General features: G+C 43.0%; 1 long non-coding RNA gene across 1 annotated transcript; it reads right to left on the bottom strand.

The window, feature by feature from the left end:
* Positions 1 to 960: 960 nt before the first annotated feature.
* On the bottom strand, positions 961 to 2,682 carry LOC104761096 (uncharacterized). The gene is made up of 3 exons (XR_015588512.1): positions 1,562 to 2,682; positions 1,277 to 1,375; positions 961 to 1,175 (listed from the first exon to the last, which is right to left on the bottom strand). It is a non-coding gene; the product is annotated as an uncharacterized LOC104761096 (long non-coding RNA).
* Positions 2,683 to 5,770: the final 3,088 nt, after the last annotated feature.

Here is a 5,770-nt window from a genome sequence, read left to right as displayed (position 1 = left end):
CATTTTGAGCTTTTAAACCTGCCAAAGTATGAACTATTTCTTCAATTTTTTTAATTCTCTTCCTCCCGATTCATAACAAGGTTTTACATTTATAGTAGGGTTATACAATGTAAAACTTTGTTATGATTTGGAAGACGAAGAATAAGAATAAATCGTAAAAACAGTTCATATTTTCATAAATTTAAAAGCTGAAGATGAAAATCATTTTAGTTTTAAGCTTTCATATCCTATCTATTATTTAAAGGTAGATTCAATCACATATATAAACGTGTCAACCATGTGATCCCATATCAATCATTCACTAAAAATATTAGCTAAATTATCCTTCAAAGGATCTTTTATCCTTAAAGAATTATAACCAAGATATTTATTAAGTAATAAGTATTTGCTTTCGATACCTATCAATAACTCTCTTTTATGGAAGATGTGATAGTAGTAACAACACTTCCTCATTTTCAATGGTGTATTGACTAGAATAATCCCATAAATGAAAACATTTATGTACATTTATGTACATTCATTTGAATTCAAACTATCAATATTATTTAGGAAATCTAACAAATTTTTTAAGTTCGTTAAAACATGAGGTTGTTAACTAAACTATATATAGTGTATCAAGTTCGTGTGACTACACAAATAATTGTGTATCTAGATATTAGTAGAAATGTAGAATAAGATAAATCAAATTAACTCAATCTTTTTACACTACTCCCTAACTCTTTGACCTCTTTGTGAGTGGTTTGGTGACTGCCTAGGGCATGGGGGCTTGGGAACCATTTTTGTAGATGTGACGAATGTAAACCTTGTTATCATTTGACATATATCTTATCATCATATCTCTACGTTAGGACAACATCAACCAAAACTAGATGAATCTTGTAACACCAAATTTAGCTTGGTTAAGATACCTAATTTTAAATTTAAATGTTTTCGAATATAACTTTTAAAAATATATCAAGATTTTAATATTATATTTTTTTATTTTGAAAATATCATATACATATTATGTAATCTTTCATTTTACTTTTATCTTTAATATTTTAATATTATATAAATATTGGGGTATCTTAATGTTTGGATTGATACCCAGAAGCTGCAAATGTAGATCAATATATTCAAAAGTTAGATCTGGATCCAGATACTCAAAAACTCTCGAAGATCCTTATTCATTCCACCTGTAGTGGTTGGAGAGGTAACGAAAAAGGTCAAATCAAAACATTTAGTGAAGATTGTTTTATTAGGTCTTAAAATTTTTACTAGGATAAAAGAAAAATACCTCGCTGTCTGGAGTATATTCACAAGATAATCATCTTGATGAGATCTCTCTTGGAAAAAAAATTGGTGACTCCAGTTTACCAAATCCATGTAAATCATCCTGCCATCATTCAGTTTGATTTGGAATCATCAAATTCATTTGTACTACCAAATACGATCTAGAAAATCATATAAAAATCAATTTTACGAGTCTAATCTTGCCTATTCACATTCAAATACACTTGATCTCATGGCTAGGCTGAATGTGAATTAAACTTGATAAAAAATAGGGAACCCTAAAAAATACCTCCTCATAATATCTGATGTTGTATTCACAAAATGATAATTCAAATGATAACTTGATGTGAACTGTAACGCCCGTGAACCAAAACGCCGCGTTTTGGTCATGGGTGTCGACCGACACCCCTTATTCTGGTTCGACCAGATCGATTTAATTATCGATTTGAACCGGTTTGGTTTAGGAAAACCATTGGACCGAGGTATTTAAGTTATTTGTCGACTAGAAAGGGTTTTGGGGAGTTTATTTGTCTGCCGCTTTGTGGTTTTGAGAGAAAAGGGAGAAAATAGAGTTCTTGAGATTTTTGGTGGGATTAGTGAGATTTCTTCTCTGTTCTTGAGAGATTTGGAGTTATGAAGGATCTAGAAGCTTGCTAGGAGGGGTAGATTCGTTGCTCTTGGTCTGAATCTTCCTGCAAATAGGTGAGTGCATGACCATGGCTAATCTAAGCCCTTGATTTCCTTGTTCTTGCTTGTTTGTTGTTGTTTTGTGTGTTTTCTTGCTGGGAATTGGATTATACAGGTTCCTAATGGTGTTTCTGGCATGGGTTTTGAGTATTGGATGGTTTGGAGGAGATTGGGAAGCCAGATTCGACTCTCGGCTTCGTGCGGATCGCAGTTGCAGGTGGAGTGTCGATCATCACCAGCAAAAATGGGCATCGATCGACACTGTGGGGTAGTGTCGGTCGACACCAATGCCAGTGTTGGTCGACACTAGGCTGGTGTCGGTCGACACCTCCCTTCCAGTGTGACGATGTTCGTTTTCCTGGTTTGTGTGTTTTGTTTGTTGATTGTTTGGAACATTGGAGTCATTGTTGCTTGTGTGTATAGCCCAGTAGATGGGAGGATTGCCTCACTGAGTATTTATCAAATACTCATGCATCTCAATTTGTGTTTGTGGTGCAGGTAAAGGCAAATTGTGATCGTGGGATCAAGGCAATGAAGAGGAAGATGTTCTAGGAACTCGATTGGATGTTGTCTGGCGTTGCTAGGTGGCTAGAGTCGGGTCTTTAGAACTTGCTAGGTTGCCGGTTCTTTGGTTTCCTGTTGTTTGACATTGAAATGGTTAGGATTGGATAGTGGTTATTCTATATTAGATTATTGTTGATTATTTAATTGGTATTGTTTTCCGCTGTTGTTTTGTGATTGTGGTTAGGTGGCTAGTAGGTATGGGACCACTAGTCATAGTTATTTATTATTATTATTATATTATTATTTATTAACAAAAAAAAAAAGGGTCAGGTCGTTTCAGTTTGGTATCAGAGCCCTTATGGTTCTAGGTTTGGGTTCACTAGGTTTCTGTTTTGTTGTCTTGGATTGCATGTCTTGATTGATTATGTGAGTTAGTCAATTGTGTGTGGCATGGAGTCCTAGAACATCTTCTTCGAGCCTACATTGTGATTCCACAGTGAGTTTTTTTTGTGTGTTCTGTTTATTGTGTGCTTAGCCTTCTGCTCATGGTAGGGCAGATGGTTAGAGAAGATGCTGTTGCTGGTCATGGTCGTGGACGCGGACGTGTTCGTGGTAGGGGCAGAGTCCCAGTGGTTTATGAGACTACGGACCAGAGTGTGACAGCAGAGGGTGTCGGCAAGTCGCAGGGTGTCCAGGGGGATTCCGTGAGTGTGGCCGGAAGGGGCAGTGTTGATGCTCCAGTAGCCGGTGATGTTTGGGCCCCAGGTGCGGGTGTCCGAGTGGGTGGAGTCCCGGGTGTCGACCTTGCAGGTTTGCTGGCACAGTTGTTGGAGCGGTTGCCACCTGTGGCACCGGCTCAGGCTCAGGTAGTGCCACCAGTGGTGGCGGATGAGCGGCAACCAGTGGCTGCAGATGTGGGGGTCCATTCTTGTTATATCAACATGCTGACAGAGATGGGCCGTATTGGTACCGAGAGGTTTTCGGGAGGTACAGATCCTACCATTGTGGATGCATGGAGGAGGAGTGTGGAACGTAACTTCCATACTCTAAGGTGTCCTGAGGGGTTCTAGGTGGACATTGGGGTCCACTATTTGACAGGTGATGCTCAGTTGTGGTGGAGTTCTGTGGCAGCCAGGAGAGTGCAGAGGGAGATGTCTTGGGCTGACTTCGTCTTGGAGCTCAACTGCAAGTATTTCCCTAAGGAGGCACTGGATAAGTTGGAGGTGCAGTTCCTTCAGCTAGATCAGGGGACTCGTTCAGTGCGGGAGCTTCACTTGGAGCTCAGTCGACTTCTGAGGTATGGGGGTCAGGATATGGAGTCTGAGGAGGCTTAGATCAGGAGGTTCTTGAGGGACCTACGTGATGACTTGAGGGTTCACTGTAGGGGGCGGAGTTATGCTTCGCGTGTAGAGCTGGTTAAGACTGCAGCAGGGATTGAGGAGGATATCTGGGCACAGTCAGTGGCGGCTAGCCCAGCAGTCCAGCCTAGTAGGGCTCAGCATCAGGGAGGTTCTAGCAAGGGCGGTAAGCCTGCGCAGGAAACCAAGAGGAGGTGGGAGGCTAGGCAGACGTTGAGTGGTGCGAGTTACTTCAGGTGTGGGAGCAAGGATCACAAGATTGCTAGCTGTCCCAAGAGGAGTGCCCCGTCGACAGCAGATCTTGTGTGCTACTATTGCCGGGAGCCAAGGCACATCAAGCCCTATTGTCCTAAGTTGCAGCCGGTAGCAGTGGTGGCGTTGCAGCAGGTGCAGCCGGGAGGGCAGCAGGTGGAACGGATTGAGCAGGCGCCACGGGTGTACACGACTGTAGAGACTGGTGGGACCAATGCGGGGGCAATCACAGGTATAATCTCTGATACTTTGTCTTTGTGAATTCTTAGTAAGTTCAGATTTTATGTTGTCCTGTGATAAAGTATTAGGTTCTCAACAAATGAGGTTTGTGTAGGGACCTTGTTGGTGGGCGGATTTAAGTCCCACGTTATGTTTGATTTTGGAGCTACTCATAGCTTCATTACCCCAGAGTGTGCAAAGAGTGCGGGTATCGTGGGAGATCCAGGAGAGCGTACAGGAGTTGTCAGAGTTGCTGGAGGCAAGTTTCTGAGGGTCATTGGTAGAGCGAGGGGTATCGATATTCAGATCGCGGGAGAGTCTCGGCCTGCGGATTAGCTTATCAGCCCAGTGGAGCTGTATGACGTTATCTTGGGGATGGACTGGTTGCATCGGCATATGGTTCATCTGGATTGTCATCGGGATAGAGTGGAGTTTGAGCGTTCAGAAGGGAAGTTGGTTTGTCATGGGATTAGACCGACTTTGGGGAGTCTCGTGATCTCGGCCATTCAGGCTGGGAAGATGATCGAGAAGGGCCGTGAGGCTTATCTGGTTACTATATCTATGTTACAGTCAGTGGGGAAGTCTACGGTTAGCGGTATTCAGGTTGTAGAGGAGTTTGAGGACGTGTTCCAGTCATTGCAGGGATTACCACCTTCTCGGTCTGATCCTTTTACGATTGAACTGGAACCATGGACGATACCGTTATCCAAGGCTCCTTACAGGATGGCTCCAGTAGAGATGGTAGAGCTGAAGAAGCAGCTAGAATATTTGCTGCGTAAGGGATTCATCCGTCCTAGTGTATCACCGTGGGGAGCGCCGGTGTTATTCGTTAAGAAGAAGGATGGGTGTTTCCGCTTGTGCATTGATTACAGAGGTCTCAACCGGGTCACTGTGAAGAACAAGTACCCTCTTCCGAGGATCGATGAGTTGTTGGATCAGTTGAGAGGTGCTACTTGGTTCTCCAAGATAGATCTGGTGTCGGGTTATCATCAGAGCCTGATAGATGAGGCAGATGTGAGGTAGACTGTTTCAGGACGAGGTATGGGCATTATGAGTTTGTAGTGATGCCGTTTGGTTTGACTAACGCACCAGCTGCGTTTATGAGATTGATGAACAGCGTGTTTCAGGAGTTTCTGGACGTGTCTGTCATCATTTTCATCGACGACATCCTCGTTTACTCTAAGAATCATGAAGAGCATGCAGTGCATTTGAGAGTAGTTTTGGAGAAGCTGCGGGAGCAGAAGTTGTTTGCTAAGTTGAGCAAGTGTAGTTTCTGGCAGCGTGAGATGGGTTTTATGGGTCACATTGTGTCTGCAGATGGAGTTTCTGTAGATCCGGAGAAGATTCAGGCTATCAGGGATTGGCCTAGACCGCAGAATGCCACGGAGATCAGGAGTTTTCTCGGGTTGGCAGGGTATTACAGGAGATTTGTGCAGGGGTTTGCGAGCAGAGCACGTCCTATGACTAAGTTGACGGAG

Source organism: Camelina sativa, chromosome 18, assembly GCF_030686135.1.
Source record: "Camelina sativa cultivar CO46 ecotype springtype chromosome 18, ASM3068613v1".
Classification (NCBI taxonomy): Eukaryota; Viridiplantae; Streptophyta; class Magnoliopsida; order Brassicales; family Brassicaceae; genus Camelina; species Camelina sativa.
The sequence above is the reverse complement of the archived record's forward strand: the minus strand, read 5'-3'. Positions and strand labels throughout refer to the sequence as shown.